Genomic DNA, 20,491 nt, shown 5'->3' with positions numbered 1-20,491 from the left:
CATTTACCAGTACAATATAACAATCCACTACTCATTTCTCTGAACATCCAAAAAGACTTCTACATCTGAAAATCTAAAAATGTATTAAACACTATCCAAATCACTGGACAAATATTCACAGAGAACTACATTCAAAAAATTGGAAACTAGTAATATATTACCTTCACATTTATACAAATCATAAATCAGCAAATGAAGCCACATATACCACCATTAGTAAAAACTATTTAATACATGATTATCAACATTGTTATTAAATCATACATTACTGCTACTATCAGATTGTATCACACAATGGCCCAGGAATCAAGCTGACACAAAGAATGAAGTGTATCTATTAAATCACAGGATTTAGTAGTGAGATACTGTACATAAAAGAAGCAGAAGACAAAAGTGTGAAAAATGTGAATATAATATAGCTTCCTCTGGTAATGTGGAAGTGAATAACCGTACTGTGATGACTCCAGGCAGCAGCAGTGGAACAGACAGTGGAGGGATGAGATCACAGCAAGGAGAGGTGATGAATCCTCCAGTCACTGCTAAAAAAACAGTAACATGAGCACACCAAAGATGCCCAACACCACACACCACAATGAATCCATACAAAAACCACCACCACTAAGACAGTCCCACAAAGTGACCTCACACAAAGGCACTGACTATAACAGACTCAATACCAGAAACCAGGAGTAAGCAAGTCATAATCAGGACCAGCCCAAGCCACTTGATCTGCATCACACAAAAACAGTCAGATGCTAAACCTCAGTTCTGGCCTCTGTCAGAAACTTTGTTCCAGTACATGGATTCTGGCAGACGCAAAACTGGAGGTGTGGTCAGGGTTCAGCAACAGGAGGTGTACTACCAGGCTCCAGGTAGCAGATATGGAGAGGCAGACTGGAACGTGGCCAAAGGCAATACACAATACTCTGTCTGCCTGTCTGCCTGCCTCTTGTACTGAGACATAACAATTCCTCATTCTCACCACCTTCCATTGTCTGCATCATTATTTATTATTGGTCCTGATTGGTCCTGATACGTAAATGACACCTATTAGGTAACAGTCCCTTGAAAAACCATTCTCTCTGGCCTCATACAAGTTCAAACTTCAATAGAACACAGAAAAATGGTTCTGACATTAGTCTGCTCACAAGTCTTTGTTATACAGACGAACAGTGATGGTGTGTTGCTTGATGCATGGCTGTGTGTGGGATGCTTAAATGTGTGTCAGAAGTGGTTTATTCTGTCCTTCTTGGCCAGTGGCTCATCTAATTAACACAACCTGACAGCTCTACTTGTCAAAAGGCTGCTAACAAGCTCCACTAACTCTATGTGATCTAGGATAAGCCACTTTCTCTCACAAGCGTGATAAGGTATCTTCACACTCTCAGAAACATCATACCAATCATACAGTATGAGTTTGGACGCCTTGTTTTTCCTGTTTAATTTAATTTATACAGATGACAACAGAACATATAAGCAGAATGTGGAAGTATTAGCATTGCTCCCCTATTGTACTTGTTTTGCTACTGTTAATGCCTCACATGTTTGACTGAGTGTAGTTTAAACAGACACTGCTAAGCCCAGCCTCTTCCACCTGTCTGCAGTAACGGTTTCCCTGTGGCTTCATGTTTGCCCTCTGCTCACCCACTTACATCATACAAACCAGACTAGGGTCCTGTCATCCTCTGGTAGGACTGGTTATCCTGCTCATTATTCTGTCCTCTTTGCAGTAAACCTGACATTCAGTGCAGTAGTAGGGTGCTGCTCAGCTTTATTTATATGTACTTGTGACTTGTGTGATGGATGTAAAAGACAAAAAAAAGTTGAAGACCTGCTTCAAAAACACCAATCCACCCATTTAATAATTCTTATGCTACTGTAGCTGCTGGGTACAGGACCAACTGTCAGCAGCAGTGAAATACTACTCCATTCAAAAAAAAAAGAATCTGTATGAGTTCATTCACAGTGTGCTGTACTCGTACATACCTTGTGACCGCATACAAACTTAATATACGTCTTACCTTGGTTGCTACTGTACAGTCACACTAAGTCAGCAAAGCAAAGGTTTTACAGTGTCATAAGAGAGATCCTTTATATATTGATTAAAAACTCTAATGACAATTTTGAATAGCAATAGCAGTATACACTATGAGTCATTGTCAACCATCGCCTTTGCTCTGTTTAAATACACATACATAAAATTCCATCATTTGTTATTATTATATGCCTCCAGCTTCTGTACCGGCACTCGCCATTTGTTCCAGGTTACCATAATAATGTCGTTGTTCTCTCTGACTCAATCTTGTTTTTCTTGTTTTTCTTATGATATTTTTTATCTGAGTTTTTTGTGCTTCTTTTTTCACATTCTGCATTTCACCCACCCCCTCTGGGGAGCTAGCCTACTGTAGGTTGTCTTGCTGAAGGACACCCCTGGTGATGGAGACAGGGATTGACCCAGGAACAGGTCGGCCGATGCTCTACCCAGTGAGTCACCAGACGCGTTAATAGATTATAGGTTATTTGTAAAAGTCTAATCAGCTGTTTATGTTTTTGAGACTTAGGCTTACAAATCGTCTGTTCATTGGTCGCTTCACTTGAGAAGCCAAACAATATAAAATGTTTTTGCTTAACATTAAGTTCCTGGAAAATCAATATTGCAAACACAACACTTCATAACATTGTCCTGAAGCTAATCCTATTTATTTGTCCATGGGTCCATACAGTAGTAGTAGTAGCACTTCTCCTGTAGCCCATACTGTACATGTACATATCATAGAAAGGACACTAGTCTGGTGTTCGACTTTACTTTACTATGAGCCCCCCCCCAAAAAATTACATAAAATTCAGTGTTGTTTGTGGAAACCTTTGTTAACTTCTCACTTCAAACTCCATTTCAAGTCACTAGAATAAACATGAAATAGTAAATTATACTCAACGCTGCAGCGATGAGACAATCTTAGTCACTCTGCAGAAGTGATATACCCAAAACCTGATATTTGTCATGAAGATTCCACAGAAAGCTGTTTATATACTACAGTACATGCTTCCAATAATCAAACAACCTCAAAAACAACAAGAACACATCTTTCTCAGCAGATTTGCTATTTATATAGCTGCGACGTGAATGCAAAATTTTGAGGTGCTGAGCTAAAAAACGTGGAGTTATGTGAGAAAAAAAGCAAAGGAGAGGATGAAGTCTAGAAAATTACATACTGTGGAAAGGATAAATACAGATGAGAGATTGACAGCGACCCCCCCCACACACACAGACACACACACACCACCACCTCCTGCTGCATTTTTCAAAGAGCAATATGTGCCAAGCAGGCTGGGTTGATGCTGTGTGTGTAGGCGAAGAAGAAATGAAAATAGGGCTGAGATCGAGTTATTTTAGGCTAAATAGAAACTGGCGAACAAAAAAACCTTTGAGTCACACTCTGAGGGTGGATATCAGCACTGCAGACAGGATATAGCCCAATGGATGTTTATTTCCATATTAGAAAGAGAAATATCACTCAATTTAATTTCAATAAAGCAATCATTTTGATTTTTTCTATTATTTATGCTGGGCTTTCCACTGATAGCACTGGACTTAACAAGTCAGACATAACAGACAGGAGAATTAAGCTACACTTGATAATTGATTTAAAGGAAATTGTCATTTTTCTTTAATGACATTTTGTACATTACGAAAATACAGCAAGTCAGTTTCTATCTCCCTGCTTTGTATTATTTATTTAGTATGTTATTTTTTTACTGGACTGGTTTCTTTAAATTTATATTGTATGGAATCATAGTGCAGCCTATAAGGTGACAGAGCGCTGTCTGGCAGTCATGGGATGAGCCTCTCTGGGCTTGAACCACTAATTTACTCTACACATTTGACTGTCTAACATCTCAGCCTCCACAGTTTCTGCACTGAAGCTCAGAACTCACTAAAATATCCCAACATAACTTCAACTTGTTTTATCTACTTGAAGTTACATTGTTCTTTCATTCATCAAGTATATTCAATTTAATATTGTTTGTGAATGAAATATATTCCAGAGCCCAAATCCGTTATCCCAGAAATTCAAAAAGGAGTGGAGTATGTGCCCAGGTCTGAATAAACTGCACGAATAAAAACAGTGACAACACAGGCTTAGTCACAAGTTGTGTTTGTGAGGAGGAAGACACATTGAATGAACAATGATGACCACAGTTGGATGTAGTTTACTTTAGGCTCATATCGTCCTGATTAAATAATGTTACTTAATAGTAAAGCACTGGTGAGAAGAAATGTACTGTAAGTAGCCAACATCATCTGTGAGGTCACTCTGTGGAGATCTCTGTGATGCAGTCCATCTCAAAACAAAGACCTCTTCTCTATTACAATTGTATCTATATAACAAAAAACGCCCATACACATACATACATTACATACAGTACACAAGCAGTTGATTCATGTGTGTGTCTTTTCCCTTCACTTGTCTCTCCTTACTTGTCTGTACTTCTCGCTTTAAAAAACTGTCACCATGGTAACCACAGCAGTCTGTGAAATCCATATGAGTGAACAGAAATTTGAAATATACTGCATCCTGTTAAGTCAACGTCATTTAGTCCTTTTAGGTGGAGCCCAAAGGAAGCACACAAATATAACAAACACTGTATTTGATGTTACTGCTCATATCTGCATACCACACTGTAGGAAATGTCCTAAATCTAAAAAAGGAGAATGACAATCCAGCAGTATAAAACTATTTGTTAAATCAGACAGAATATTTATAAGCATTCATAAGCAAGAAATCTAAAAACTAAATTATTACAAATCCAGTTAATGAGAAACAAAAATCATTGCAACACAAGTCTAACAATTGAACTACAAAGAAAAACTGACTAACAGAATGAAAACTAACTAAAGAATATCAAGAGGAAACTCCCACCTTGAATAACCAGCATCACACCTGTAAGCAGCTGGAAACAAAGCTTAGAAGCTGCTGTCCTCATACTTTATCACTTTATGACCAATTGAGCAGATAAAAGAAGGAGGTGGTTCTGATTCATAAAAAAAAAATCCATAAAGGCCTATTTGGACCTTCATGCCATACAGAGCAAAACAGAACCAGAATAAATGAAAACAAACCAGTCCCTTTAAATCAAACTTAAAACAAAGGACTAACCAAAAACTCTCTTATACAAAAGAATTCAAAGAATAGACAAAGAGGAAAAACACTAGAACTAAAGAGCAAAAAAACAAAGCAGATTAACAAGGCTAATAGAAAGACTAGGTGCACAATTTAAATCTAACAAAACACGTAACCAAATAAGACTAAACAAAGGCAGGGCTTTGGCAAAATAAGAGCATGGCCAAACAGGCTACAGCACCAAGAGGAACAGTGCACGTCTTATATGTAGGGCAAGGCGTAGCAAGACATGAGCAAAGGCCAAGACATGGCTGAACAAAAGCGAGGTAATTGGAAGCGTCACTGCACGTCTTATAAGCATAGCAGCGCATAACTAAAATGAGCATGAACAAGGCTAAACAAAAGCGAAATGAATGAAATGACCTTACATGGTGTATGCAGGGAAGCAGAGGGGAAGCAAAGGTGTGGGGAATTGACCCAATTGATGATTACTGTACTCTCAAAGAGGAAAAGAGAGGGGGTGGATGTGGTCCAGAGTTAGAGGCACAGAGGTGTGGTGACAGAGACACAGAATACCTGGCTGAGCCATCTCAGGGATCATGACAGTTTCAAGAGGTTACTGTAGTTTGTGTTTTCGGCCCTGTACCTATGATGAAAACAAACAAACTAGGAGACATTAATAAAAAAAGATCACATGGTTACTCTGCTGCCTACAATACTATGAAAAGCTTTGTCACAGGTCTTTTTAGGATGCAGAGTTTTGCTCAAATTAGTGTCCAAAACCTTTCCTATGATCCAGGATCCTCTTGGAGCTGTAGAGTCAACCACTACAACAATGTCACCAGGCTTATGCTTTTTCTGTCTTTGTCCCTTTATCTTACTTGCATGACTAAATGGGTGCTCAAACTCCATCTTGATATTTCATAAGTCCTGAGGAATCTTTCTTTCTTACACTTTTTTTGTTAAATTGGGCTGGGAACCTACTGTACATAATGCCACTAATTGATGAATTCTCTGATGAAGTGGGTTCTTCTCCTCAAAAGCTTTTAGGTTCGTTTCTGTTCTATATCCAGAGTCACAGATTTGTTGAGGTTCTTCAGAACCAGTTGACCCCGACAATTCTTACAGCCCTGGATCTTCTCTGCAGCTTGTGATCTTACAGATGATAGATGAAGCACCTCCATCCAATGCTCCAGTAAAGATTGTGTGGTCTTAACTGTTTCCATCTTTCTGTCCACTTTCTTGTTTACATGTTCTTCAACTTCAGCGCACAAAGCATGTACAGTATGCATTTTCTTTTGTAAAACATCAGATTACTGCTTTTACTGGGTGGGATTCTGGTAGACATTCTCCTACAGTATTACACCCAATCCTTTGTTGCTGTTCTTCTAATTGGCCTTGCTCATCCTGATCAGAAAGAGATATGTCATTGCTGTAAACCAGCGTCTATTCCTTGTGTCCATTTGCTCTGAATTATCCAACTCTTCATCTACTGAGTGGGTGAAGGGTTTTCTCCTCGATGTTGATATCCTCTTGGGCTTGAATGTCTGCTTGGAATCCAAAGAAGTGGTAGAGTCACACCGATGATGTTTGGAAGTGCTCTTGCTTCTCATTGAACTCTTTGTCCTTGCTTCAACTTCCAATTCCTCAATGGATCGGTTGCCTTTTACTTCAACTTCAATGTCCCTATTTATCTCTTCTTGCGTAGCCTTAAGTAAGTCACTGAGCTCCTCCGACGCCACACGATTTAATTTAGGCAGTATTTTGTTCTTCTTCAGGCCCTTCCTAGAGACCTTTCTTACTTCTTCTGATGGCTCTGCTGTTCAACCGGAAACCGTTCCAGATGTTTGTAGCATCCATTAACTCTTGAATTAAAACACTGTTCTTGTGAGACCCTCTGCTCTCACCATCCCCCATGATAAGGAGAATAAGGATGCTTTTCTCCTACACCAGAACTTTTGCTTAAAACAACAACACACATACGATTCCAGAAACTCCAAATTCCACATTACTTTGACACTCATTTAAGTCTTATTGGAACTCGCCCTTATTTATCAGTAACCAGACCAAAAGACCGTTATCATTATTCTTAGCAAGGCTCTCTCCTAAGGTCCACCCAGCATCAAGAGATAACGATTGTAAAACATGCAGACTCACTAATAAAAGGGAAATCTTTAATTCAGACCAAACGTTTTAAATTGAACACACCAGAACCTTCACGTGTTGTGAAACTGACACTGTTGTATTCAGTAGACAATTTGGTTTAATAAAAGTAACACCCCATTTCAGGAAGAGAACATCATACCAACAGTAAAATGTGGCGGTGGTAGTGTGATGGTCTGGGGCTGTTTGCTGCACCAGGACCTGGAAGACTTGCTGTGATAAAGGGAGCCATGAATTCTGCTGTGTAAAGGCTGTCCAGCCACCTGTTTGTGAAAAACGTGCTACAAAGAATAGATAGAGGGAAATATAACTTAAGTTAAAAAGATCACCTGAACACAAAATGCAAGAGTACCAGGAATCCCTGCACATGCAGCTAAACTGAACAAGGTAACAAAACAAGAGATGAACAAGATGGAACACAACACATTTATATACACAATTGTGGCACCACTGTACAAAAGTGATGGAGAAAGACAGAGAAAAGCAGCACTTGACCAAAACCAATTACATCATCTGTAAAACATGATGGGATTGCAGTGGTGCTGCAAGCCAGGTTTCTGAGGAAATACTATAGAGTGTTTGATACATACTGTACTGTACTCTCAACCAATCCAAAAATAAGTCCACTATACAAGAACAAAAATAAATAATCCAGTTAAACAAGAAAAGTAATGTTCATTAACTATAAAGTGCAGAGTGGGAGCTTAAGCCTCCATCAGAGCTTCCACAGCCTTGGGGAAGAAGCTGTGCCCCCACAACAAGCCTGTAAAAAGGAGGCTATGAAAGACACATTGGCCAGTGTGTGTGGAGTCAGACCTTCTCATATGGACTGTGCAGGAGATGGATCGTCTGTGCAGAGGTGATGGATGGAGAACCACACAATGCTTTCATGATTCAGAATGCGGTCTATGGTGCACTGATAGACTGTGGTGAGGATCCCAGGGTTTCTGACTGTCCACAGTTTCCTTTTCTCTCTCAGGTCATTTGACGTGTATGAAGCTCCTCACCTGTTCCAGCTCCTCTCCACTATTCACTAGCTTAGCATGTGGTGTGTTCTTGTGTCCCCTGAAGTCAGTGACAAGCTCCTTTGTCTTTAGTCAGCGGTTCCCTGACCAGCTGTCCTGGGTTTGTGGTGTTGAACAACTAATAGCACCCTTACATACTTTAGACACAGAGTTGGAGCTCTCTTGGTGTGTAAGGGCAGTTTGGAGATGGAGAGAAGTGGCATTAGAGTACAAGCCGAGACCCAGTCCAGTCATCCCTCTGGCGTTGATGGTAAACAGGACCTGCTTGACCTGGTGCTGGTGCAGGGCTATTGTTTGTTTTAAATAGTCAAAGCTGGTCCTTACAGTCAGACACCTAATGTGGGTCAAATAGCAGCTTGTCACCTACTGAAGACATGATTGAATTTGGAAAGTAACTGAAGGCAGCTGCAGTAAATGTCTGGCACAGTGTCATGAGGGAGGTCCCTCAGGATTAAGTATTTACGTATTAAACACAGTCCTTAGCTTTGTCCTTGTAAATGTTTATTTGTATTATTTTAAGTTTTAGTTACAGTTTACAGTCTTGACTAGATGTGTCAATGTGATCCTCATGTGACTCAACCTTTAGACAACTTCACCTGGATGACTGAAAATTTTCACAGATGAGTTTACATAATTCTTTTATTTGCAATTCATGCTACACCACTACAAATGTTAAGAGAAGCAGGATCATTTTGTACTTGCAGGGAAAACCTCATACTGTATCTTATATTATGTGAATATATGGCAGTGAAGAAGACTTTACTGACTGAAATGACGGTAGAACGAAGTTTGTTCAACCTGCAGCCTTTCACTGAGAGTGAAGCCTGTGTAGGTTTTCTCTCATCTTCCCACTGTTGACAGACATGCAGTCAGGTTAATTGGTGACTGTACATTCCTCAATGGTAAATGTGAGTCAGACTAGTTCTCTGTCTGTGTATATGACCCGTTTGACGGACAGGCGACCTGTCCAGGGAAAACCCCGCCTATCGTCCAGATGACAGCTGGGATAGTTGAGCTTATGGTACTTCTGTTATCACTCAGATAGAATGAGCAATTGAGTAAAGCCTCCTTAAACACTGTCAGATGTGACATACCCAGCTACACTTTCTCTTTACTTTTAATCTTTTTTATTAGGCTATGATAGTGACCTGGGATGTGACCTGGGAAGGCTGCTTTAATTCCTTGCTTGGGATAATCATCTTCCACTGCAACTGCGTGTCACAATCCTGGAAACACAGCATATCATTAAAAAGCAGGCTGGGCTGAGGGGAACCCAGTGAGAGGTTGTGGTTGCTTAAGGCTGTGATTGGGTCACAAATGACTTACAGTTATTCAAGTAGGCAATCAAATCTCATAGAGGAAAAGCTTAAGCTCTCCTGGAGGCTATTAACAACCCCCCTTGCTATATTTCTGTCTCAACCCTTTTCTCCCATCATTCCATTTGTACGACCCCCAACTGACTAGAGATACGTCAGAATTTGTGTGGAGAGGATTTTTTCCCTTTCTTTTCGCCCACTGATTGTTATGATTCAACTCAGCCTTTAGAGCAGGGTTGAGAAGAGAATAGCGTGGGCTTAAGCTGCTTCTCCTTCTCTCTCTCTCTCTCTCTCTCTCTGCCTAGCTCTGTACCTGTTTTCTTACACAGGGCTGCTCTATTTTATTCAGATACGAAATACTCTGTAAAGACAGCTCAGTGGTGGGATGTGTGAAGGAAGTGGGGACCAAAATGACCAGCTGACTGTGCAAGATGTGTGAATCATATCTTTAACACCTATCGTTCTGTCATTTTCCTCTCAAACTAAGGTACTTATCAGTTCAAATTGCACAGCTTAATTTTACTGCACTGCATCACTAGACAACTCATACAACAGTATGTTATACATCTGAGATGGTTTAGGGCTCCACCAAAAAATAAATTCCTATAGTCAACATTGTGGGAAGTGAACATACAATATTGTACTGTAGAAACAACAAAATGCAGAGAGCACTGAACATAACAGCTGTATTGATTTAGAGGGTGCATAGGTGCTTAAGCCTGAGCTTACTATTATCCTTAACTAACTATTATTACTGATGGTAACTTGACTGACTGAGTTATGGAAACTAAACCCATAACATTCCCATATTACATACCAGTAAAATCCTGAATGTTCCTCCCTTGAAAGCCTCCTGGCCACTGTTTGAAAGCCTTCACTAAGTGAACACACAAGTATAGAGCGTCCTAGTAGTACCTGTACAATGGTTAGGTTCAGGACTAGCTAGTAACCATTGCTGTATATCACAGCCTCTCTTTCTTTCCATGGACCTGTCAGCCTCAAATAAAGACAGAAATTCCCCAACATTAAAAACATACACACGGCTTAGTTGACTATTCAGCCTTTGATGTGTATTTTGTGTGGGTTGACATAGTAAATGTCGACAGATACACGGATATGAGAGTCTGGGAGAAGAGAGTCATCCTCACTCACCTCCTTTAGATTCCCATTGCTTTAGAGTTGTTGCTAACTGGAAGGAATTGGCATCTCTGTGTAACCCGCCACACATCAATGCGAAGACATCTGGGAAAAGACAGATAAAGACAAAGGATTAGGATGGTGGATGCACAGTACAGGTGTAACTACCAAAGTGGCCACCGACTGTAGGTTTCAGCCAGGTTACCAGGTTAGATAACGTACAATACTGATCAAAAGTTTCAATCTATACATTTTATTTAGTAAGTTCAGGAGGAAATTCGAGTCCAATGAATAACCATAAGAAATAAAGAATGTGTTAAAGTCTTGAAGCTTAAGCAATGACAGTTGACCAAGCCTTGGCAGTTCGTACCATTTAACTTGATAAGTTAAAACCCACACAAAACACAAAACACACTGTGGTACCGAACACTTAAGCAACGGTATTATCCTGCAGAAAGTAGTGTGTTGCTATAAAAAATAATAGAAGAGAGACAGACCATCATAACACCTACAAATGTAGGTTTCTCCCACAGAGAAATTGTGTAAGTACAGGTTCTTTACTGAAGAAAGAGTCAGCAGCTTAGTGGTAGACACCTCAGAGGACAACAACAGCTTGAATCTCAGCTTCACAGTGGTTGTATATAGTCTCAGGTTAAATTAGGAAGAAAAGATTTGGAATTGCAGCTAAAACTTAGAAAAAGAGGCTCACCTGGACCAGAAAACAACACTATTTATCTGCTTTCATTTCAAATTACAATGAATAATATAACTTTATACTCATACATTATCTCACTAGGTGACCTGTTACACATACTGTGTTTATTTTTGAATTAACAGTTAATATATATATACACACATGGATTACTACCACTGATACTAGTTTCCTATGAACTATTATTGATAATTATACTGTATGTCACCAGGACAATTTAAATACAACCCAAAATTTTGTCTGATTTTATTATATTTATTGTAATTTTATTATACTGTGATACGGATGTTTGTTGTTTATAAGGACTGGCTCAAATCGTTACTTTAACACCATCTTTAATTGTCCATGCTTACAGATGGCTGATGGCTGTAATTACAGCAGTGGTATCAAGGGGTGGAAACCTGCTATTGTCAGTATCCGTTTTGTTCACTAGCAGTGATTTGGCCAAAAATAGCATGAACATTCATACATAATTCTTACAATCATGTATTTGATCCTAAAGTGCACAAACCTGTTGTAGAGAGTTTAGAGAGGTGGCGGTCAAGGGACGATGATTAATAATGATGATGAGAGACGTCGGGAAGCCATTCTGTGCAGGCACATCAACATATGTGTGTGGCTCTTCAGTTTAGGTTGAGGCGTTGTTGCCTCTGTAATCTCAGTATCTACAGACTACAGACATAAAGCAGTGTTGTACTACAGTTATGTTGTGAGCAAACAGGGGGAATCGAACTAGCTTCTCTGGCATGGCAGGCAACAATTTGACCCACTAACAATAGGACAGCATATCCCACGACCCGTCAGTGGCTGGAATCGGATCTTAATGTCCATGAAACCCATTTGGGCCACAGAGAGAATTACACCATTTCTTCACATTACTTTCCCGATTATTTGCATTCACACTTCCACTATGTTATAAATGCTATGTTAAAACTATGCATGGAAAAACAGCCTGTATGGAAGGACAGTCTAATAATATATTTAAAAAACACAACATGATAGAAAAACACATTATTCCTCCTTAATTGAAGAAAACAAAAACAACCCCAGGTTTATTTTCAGCACTGTAGCCAGGCTGACTAAGAGTCATACAGTAGCTGTTTTGAGCCTACTAAGCAATGACTTTATGAATTACTTTACAAATAAAATTATCACTATTAGAGAAGACATTCCACAGCAACTTCCTCCAAAGAAATCACTGTCCAACACCTTTAATAAATTTACCAAGTCCTCTGTCTTACTTAGAGCCCCCCCCCCCACATAACTTATATGAAGTTAACTTCAATAATTAACTCTTTCAAATTGTCCACTTGTCTTTTAGACCTAATCCCAACCAGATTACTCAAATAAATTCTACCTTTATTCAGCTCATTCATATTAAATCAACCAATCTTTACATATAGGCTGTGTACCACAGGCTTTTAAGGTGGCTGTGGTCAAACATTTATTTGAAAAACCTACTCTGGACCCTGGAGAACTAGCCAACTATAGGCCCATTCCAAAATTTGATTCTTAAAAAGAAAACGTGGCTAAACAATTATCTTACCACCTGATTGGGATCAAATCCGGGATGTCCCAAAACTTCCTTCAAATAAATTCAGATAAAACCAAAATTCTTATTGTTGGGCCTAAAAATCTCTATTGAGTCATAGTCTGGGTGGCATAACATTAGATACAGATTCTACTGTGAGGAACCTTGGTATCATCTTTGACCAGGAGCTTTCTTTTACATCACACATTAAACAGATCTTCAGAACTGCCTAGTTATACAGTATCTTAGAAATATAGCTAAAATTAGAAACATCCTCTCAGAGCGATGCAGAGAAACTGATCCATGCATTTGTTACCTCTAGGCTGGACTACTGTAACTCCTTACTTATAGGATGTCCTAACAACTCCTTAAAAAGCCTACAGCTAATTCAAAAGGCTGAGCCAGAGTTGTGGCCAGAGTTATAATGAGAAAGAGAGATCACATTTCTCCCACATTAGCTTCTCTGCACTGGCTGTCTGTAAAATGTAGGATAGAATTTAAAATTTTCCTACTCACCTACAAAGCACTTAATGATAAAGGGTCTTCTTATCTAAAAGAGCTCATAGTTCCTTACGCTCCCAGCAGAACAGTTTGTTCTCAGAGCACTGGGCTACTTGTGGTTCCTAGAGTCTTTAAATGTAGAATAAGAAGCTTTTAGCTACCAAGCTCCTCCTCTGTTGAAACCAGCTCCCTGTTCAGGTTTGAGAAGCTGGCACACACGCCACATTTAAGATAATCTTAAAACCTTCCTTTTTGGTGAAGCTTATAGTTAGAGATGGTTCAGGTCACTAGCTATGGTTGTTAGTCACAGGGACCATCTCTTAGTTAAGCTGCAAGAGACATACAGTAGACTGCTGGGGATCTTAATTTATACACCAAGCTGCTCTATTTCCTTCTATCTCTTCTATCAAATAACCTACCATCATTGTTTAATTAACCTTGTTTCTTTCTCCCCAGTAGTTGTGTGTGTCCCTCTCTCTCTCTCTCTCTCTCTCCTCCACTCTGTCCGCACCTACAGGTATCATTGGACTCAAAGTTTGGTGTCTGTGATGGGCAGCTGTGGATACAACCATCCTGCCTGTGTCCAGTCCCTGGTCCAACCATCCTGCCTGTGCTCTGTTGTTGCTTGTTGTTGTTGCTGTGCTTTTCTCTCTCTCTCTATCCCCTCACCTCAACCGGTCAAGGCAGATGGCCGCCCACATCCAGCCTGGTTCTCCTGGAGGTTTCTTCCTCGTTAGAGAGGGAGTTTTTCCTCTCCACTGTCACTGTCAAATTGTAATTAAAGGCTTGCTGTATGTGGTATCTGTTGGGTATAGTTGTGTAATGTCACAGTTTCTGGTCCTGCTCCTTGTTTTTTTTTGAAGTCCTTCCTGTCGGTAATGTTCTGGTTCTATTCTCGGGTTTTATTTTGAAGGACTTCCTGCCACTGACACCACAGCTGTGTTTCATGTCACCACCGGTCCTCATTGCACACACCTGAAAATAATCAGTAATCCACATCAGTATATAGCCTCCACCTCACACACTCTCCAGTTGCCAGATTTTTTGCGTGCATTCACCATCATCCAGCGTTTAGTTCTTGTCCCGACCTGTGATTCTGACCTTGTTTTGCCTGCCGTTACCGAGCCTTGCGTGATCCCTGCCTGCATCGTCTGCTGAACCTGTCTGGTAAATACCCTGCCTGTTTTCTGACTACGATTCTGCCTCGTCCTGAACGGTACTTTTATCTCTGCCAACGCGTTTAACGAACCCTGTCTGTCCACGGAACTGAGCCTGCCTTAACCCTTGTATTGAACATTTCTGCTTACCCGTGAATGACCCTGCCTGACTCTGACTCTGACTCTGCATTTCTGGAATAAATCCCTTTTTGTAACATCCAAAGCTTGTTTGTGTCCGCCATATATGACATTCTGACATGTAAGGTCTTAAACCTTACCTTATATAGAGCCTTGAGATAACCTTGTTTGGATTTGGCACTATATGAACAAAATTGAAATAAATTGAATCAAATTAAACATTTTACTCACATTGCGTCAGAACTTTGTGCATTCAGTCATCCATCCATCCATTTTCTACCGCTTATTCCCATGCAGGGTTGCTGGAGCCTATCCCAGCTGTCTTTTGGGTGAGAGGCACTCCACCTCTCAGGGCAACACACACTCACACCTTTGGGCAATTTGGAGTGACCAGTGAACCTAGTGCATTTCCCTGGACCGCGGGAGGAAGCCAGAGAACCCAGAGAGAACCCACGCGAACATGGGGAGAACATGCAAACTCCACACTTTCTCGCCATGCCGCCCTTGCCAGTGTGCAGCTTCCCTTGACTGGTGGTGAGGGAACGCGCATAAAGCAGTCGTTGCCCCAAAAGAACCTGCTTTTGCATCGCAAGGATCAAGAGAGCAAGGTGGTTCAACCCCCAATGTCTCAGTCTTCTTGCTGACGGCTGGGGCCTCCTCTCAGCAGGTACGTGGCACGTGTGAACCCGAGAGCCGCCGCTCTCCAATGAAAGGATTTGGAATACTTCAGCATACTGTACTAAGACATTTTGGAGAGTTTTATGCTCCCAACTTTGTGGGAACCATTTGGAGCTGGCCCCTTCCTCTTCCAACTGTCATGCTCTGCTTTTCCTTGCAGAAGAAATGATTTAATGAAAATCCCTGTTTGGTGTTGTGGTGGCACATTTACATCTCATGGTACAGCTATAAATGAAGTGAATGTGATAAATGAATGATCTAAAAAATGTTTGTCTCTACGTGTGTGATGTTTTAAAAAGTAAACCTCTTTTTGTGGACATTGGGTCTAGTTACAGAAAATATTTACCTTTAAACCACCTGAACAAATCGCATTTAACATCCATCCATTTTCTTAACCGCTTATTCCCTAGTGCGGGGTCACGGGGGTGCTGGAGCCCATCCCAGCTGGCTACGGGCGAGAGGCAGGGTACACCCTGGACAGGTCGCCAGTCCATCGCAGGGCAATATATAGACAGAAGCCAATCAACCTCTGCACGTCTTTGGACTGTGGGAGGAAGCCGGAGAACCCGGAGAGAACCCAAACTCCACACAGAAAGGCACCAGGGCCGCCTCCAGGAAATGGAACCCAGATTTCATGGAGCAAAATGCAAAACTTCTCAGTCATTCAGGTGAGGCTGAGTCATGCAATTTTAAAACACTCCACTTCCTATTCAGGGAGCTTCATCAGTCTAAGAAAATAACCTTATCATCTAATACTGCAAAAACTAGGGAGTTATCAGAATTGAAATCTCAGAGTACAGAACAATCCCACTTCCACATAAGCTTTAATGAAGAAATACAGGAATCTAAAGATTTAAAATGGACTGCTTCACAGTCTACGAAAGGACCCAAATCTGGACAACAAAGCACAAGAGGAGCAACATAATGTATGTACTCTAGGGATAAGTACTCAGAGCTGTACACTGGAGTAACAATTGTTCTCTTAACTTGTTCCTCACACATATCAACAGTAAAGTGATTTATTATTTGTTATTATTAAAAAAACACAATTAACAAACAATAAAAACAATACAGAAAATCTGCAAACAGGGTTCAGACAGAATCTGGATTCAAATTGTGCAGACCTGTGCATCCATGTAAGGTCTTCTACATGAATAAAGGTTCATTCATTCTCACAATAAAATCTAACAATCACTAAAATTGGCAACTCTGTTTAAAGGCATAGATACATTTTTTTGGAATTCTATTACTGGAGATCTGCAAAATACAGTAATAAAGATATATGGCATATAAATATAGGTTTAAGACAGAAGGAATGTGAAGAGACAGGATTTTGGGGAATGAAAACTTTTTTCAAGCCCCACACAGACACATCTACTGTGCTGTGTTATAGCCATGAGCACAGACATCTAGCAGCAGCTGCTATGGTTTATAAGTATTTGTATTCTTCAAGGCGACAGAGTTGAATGATTCAGAATGAGATCAAAATCTACTAAGTTAAACTAAGAGGCCACTGAACTTGTCTAAAAATAATGAAATTAAACACAATCAATCAAACACCTTGCAATAGATAATCATACAGCTTTGTATTTTCATTGTGCTGCTCTGCCAAATGAGCAAGACTTCCCTCAGTGTAGGCAAACCAAGGTTTGGTTTAGTCAGTGTTATACAACATAAGGAACTGTCTCAGCGCCTGCCAACATGTGCTTGTAGTACAACATGTGACCATGTTATTTTCTCACATAGCGTTAACACATAATCTAACTTACAGTATAGAAGCCTAAAACACATTAATAGAAACCACAATGCTACAAACAAAAACTCATGGCAAAATTCTTTACTGAGTATATTAACATCACACATTAACCAACAGTGTTAACTGTCCTAACAGACAAGGCAGACTTTGCCACATAATATTTTAGGTGTCAAGCCAGTCATGTTCACAGGAGATGTGTTGTCTAGGCAGCAAATCAAACCAAGAGCTGTAAAAGCACCAACAGGAATTCTCTCTGACACCACGTATGACTCATCACGTAGCTAATGTATCAAAAAAAGAAGGTCAAAGTCAAACTGTTCTTTCAAACTGCATTTCCAAAAGCAACCAGACATCTTTCATAAACAATTCTCTATAAAAAAGTTCTTCTATCATTTCTTCATTTCACATATTAACCCAGAGGTTATTAGCGTTTGCTGGACATCAGCTCTGTGAACAGACATCCACCATTCCCCAAACATGGAATGGAGGAACACAAGCAAGTCTAATACAGATAAAAATGGGTCCTGCAAAATGCATAAAGCTCACATTCTTTTGGTTTACACACAGTAAATCCCATTGTAATGTGACACATCCAAAGTATAATTGTCATATGAACAGTCTGTTTTTAATAACTTGATACTTCTCGAAGTCTATAACACTTACTTTAAGAAATATGATAGATAAATACAACTAAATTGCAGAAATATAAAAAACAAATGCCCAAAAATGGAATAACATATCAAAATAAGTACAGACAACTTAAACACACCAACTACATTCACAATACATACATATGCAAAAAATAGACAATAATGCAGATTTTCCACAAACTACTGAGAATAATCTCTCTGACCCTTGCACTAAAACAATTGTAGTCACCATCAAAATAATCTTAAACTGGATGAGAAAACAATAACATCAGCTGATACAAACCAACAAACAAGCGACACTACTGTACCTTCACTATAAGCGGAAGAGCAGCTACTGCAGGTGAGTCACAGACTTTCACACTCACAGACAGCAGTATGCCAGGCTCAGGAAGCTTGTCTCTGATTGCCATACCATCAGCACTGGTTCCCCCAAGGCTGCGTCCTTTCTCCCTTTTTCTGCCTGTATACAAACGGCTGCACATCTGGACACCAGTCTGTCAAACTCCTGAAGTTTGCTGATGACACCACCCTCTCTGATGGAGATGAGTCAGCCAGGAGAAAGAAAACCAGTCTGGTGTCATGGTGCAGCGCTAACAAAGTGGAACTCAATTAGATCGGGCGAGCCATCAGGTGCTCTCCTACTCAACACTCTGTTTCTGGTTTGGACCGCGCCATCTTCCTCTCTCTCCCTCAGTAGGCGCTCTGCAATAAGTGCCTGCCCTCTGAACCCTTCATATACTTCCCCAGCCCATCAGTCTGTGCTGGGTCATTGTCCTTTCATTCTGCTCCTTACCACAAATGCAACATTTTCTCAAAAGGCTTCTGGACTGCAGTTTTGTTTGTTTCCTTCTTCCATATCATGTTAGTCACGAATAGCTCGGATTGTAAGACGTGCATTATTTCACATTGCCTCGGACTCGCCTTTCCCTTAAAGATCTGGACTGCAGTTTTGTGTGTCACCCTTTGTTAGGTCATGTAGTCACGCATTGCTCAGCTTGTAAGACATGCATTGGTACCAGTCAAAGGTTAAATCATGTTAGCCTTCTTTGCTCAGCCTTGTTACACTTCTTTGTTAGCCATGCTCATGCTCAGGCTCACTCGTCTAGCCATGTTCATTTTTGTTTGTTCATGCTTAGCCATGCTCAGGCTTAGCCTTATTCATGTCTAGCCATACTTACTTGTTTGTTCAGGCTTAGCCATGCTCATGTCTACCCATGCTAGCTATATTTATGTTTAGCTTCATTCATGTCTAGCTATGCTCCATATTAGTCACGTGTTGCTTTGCATCGTCATTGTCACAGTTTCTGGTCCTGCTCCTTGTTTTATTTTGAAGTCCTTCTTTTCGGTAATGTCTGGTTCTATTCTCGGGTTTTATTTTGAAGGACTTCCTGCCACTCACACCAAAGATGTGTTTACTGTCACGTCTTGGGTCAACTTCCGCTATTATTTTAAAAGGACTTCCTGTTAATGTCATGTCGCAGCTGTTCCCTATCATTACCGGTCATTATCCACACCTGCAGCTCATCAGTAATCAGTCACCTTGTATTTAAGCACCACCTCTCACCCCAGTACCTTGCCAGATTGTTGCGTAATATCCACCACATTCCAGCGTCCGGAATCCTAGCCTAGCCGTGTTGTATTGAACCTTGTTTTTGACCACCGGCACTGATCTTGTCTAGTCCTTGTCTGTTCTGTACGCCTTGGCCTTTGATCCTGTCTGGTAACGACTCTGCTTTCTAACTTGACGACGACCCTGCCTCTGACGGAACGGTACTGTAATCCTGAGCTTTTGTTAACGAACCTTGCCTGTCCCCGACACGGATTCTGCCTGATCCTTTGCATTGCTCTGTATTGACTTCCTGTGTATGACCCTGCATGATCTGAACTTTGCCTCTGGGAATAAATCCTCATTTACCTTCGCCAAGTGTGTCTGAGCTGTGCATGTGGGTCCAGCATCTAGTATATCCTGACAGTCATGCAGTGTGCCAGTTAGCTTCATTTTAGTATCTTCTCATTATAAATGTCTGGTGTTGTTCCTTTTGGGTAGAGTTTAGTTTGGGTTCATTCCTCCATGAGGTTTTGACTTTTGATGGTATCGTTCTCTGACTTGGGTTCCAGGAACTTCCTTAGACTTAACCCGCCATTTTGTATGGCGAGTCGTAATACTGAAGATGACAGTTTACTTCAGGAAGGAGCCAGCCCCCCCGTTATCTTCGATGACACCCCGGTGATCTCAGAGTCCTTCTACTTCCTGGGCACCATCATCAGCCAGAACCTCAAGTGGGAGCAGAACATTAACTCCATCACCAAGAAGGCTCAGCAGGGGATGTACTTTCTGAGGCAGCTGAAGAAGTTACACCTCCCTGGGAATTTCTATGCTGCCATCATTGAATCCATCCTCACATTCGTTATCTCAGTCCGGTTTGCTGCGGCCACAGCCAGAGACAAGGCCAGGCTGCAGTGCGTCATTCACTCTGCTGAGAAGTTGATTAGCTGCCACCTACTGTCTCTCTAGGAACTGGAGATGGGCAGCCAGGATTGTAGCCGACCCTTATCTCCCAGGACATGAACACTTTTAGCCGCTACCCTCTGGCAAGAGGTTTC

General features: G+C 40.7%; 1 protein-coding gene across 7 annotated transcripts in view; it reads right to left on the bottom strand.

The window, feature by feature from the left end:
• LOC114844028 (disks large-associated protein 1-like) overlaps positions 1-20,491 on the bottom strand; it is a 64,970-nt gene that overhangs the window by 34,597 nt on the left and 9,882 nt on the right. For 6 of the 7 annotated variants that reach the window (XM_029131036.3, XM_029131028.3, XM_029131030.3 and 3 more), the window contains exon 2: positions 10,780-10,869. The gene's annotated coding sequence lies outside the window, so the exon portion shown is untranslated. Of the gene's footprint in view, positions 1-453; positions 540-10,779; positions 10,870-20,491 lie in introns of all 7 variants that reach the window. The other variant, XM_029131031.3, reaches the window with a different exon arrangement.

The sequence above is a fragment of the Betta splendens genome, chromosome 17 (assembly GCF_900634795.4).
Source record: "Betta splendens chromosome 17, fBetSpl5.4, whole genome shotgun sequence".
NCBI lineage: Eukaryota > Metazoa > Chordata > Actinopteri > Anabantiformes > Osphronemidae > Betta > Betta splendens.
Note: the sequence above shows the minus strand (reverse complement) of the source record. Positions and strands in the feature narration are given on the sequence as shown.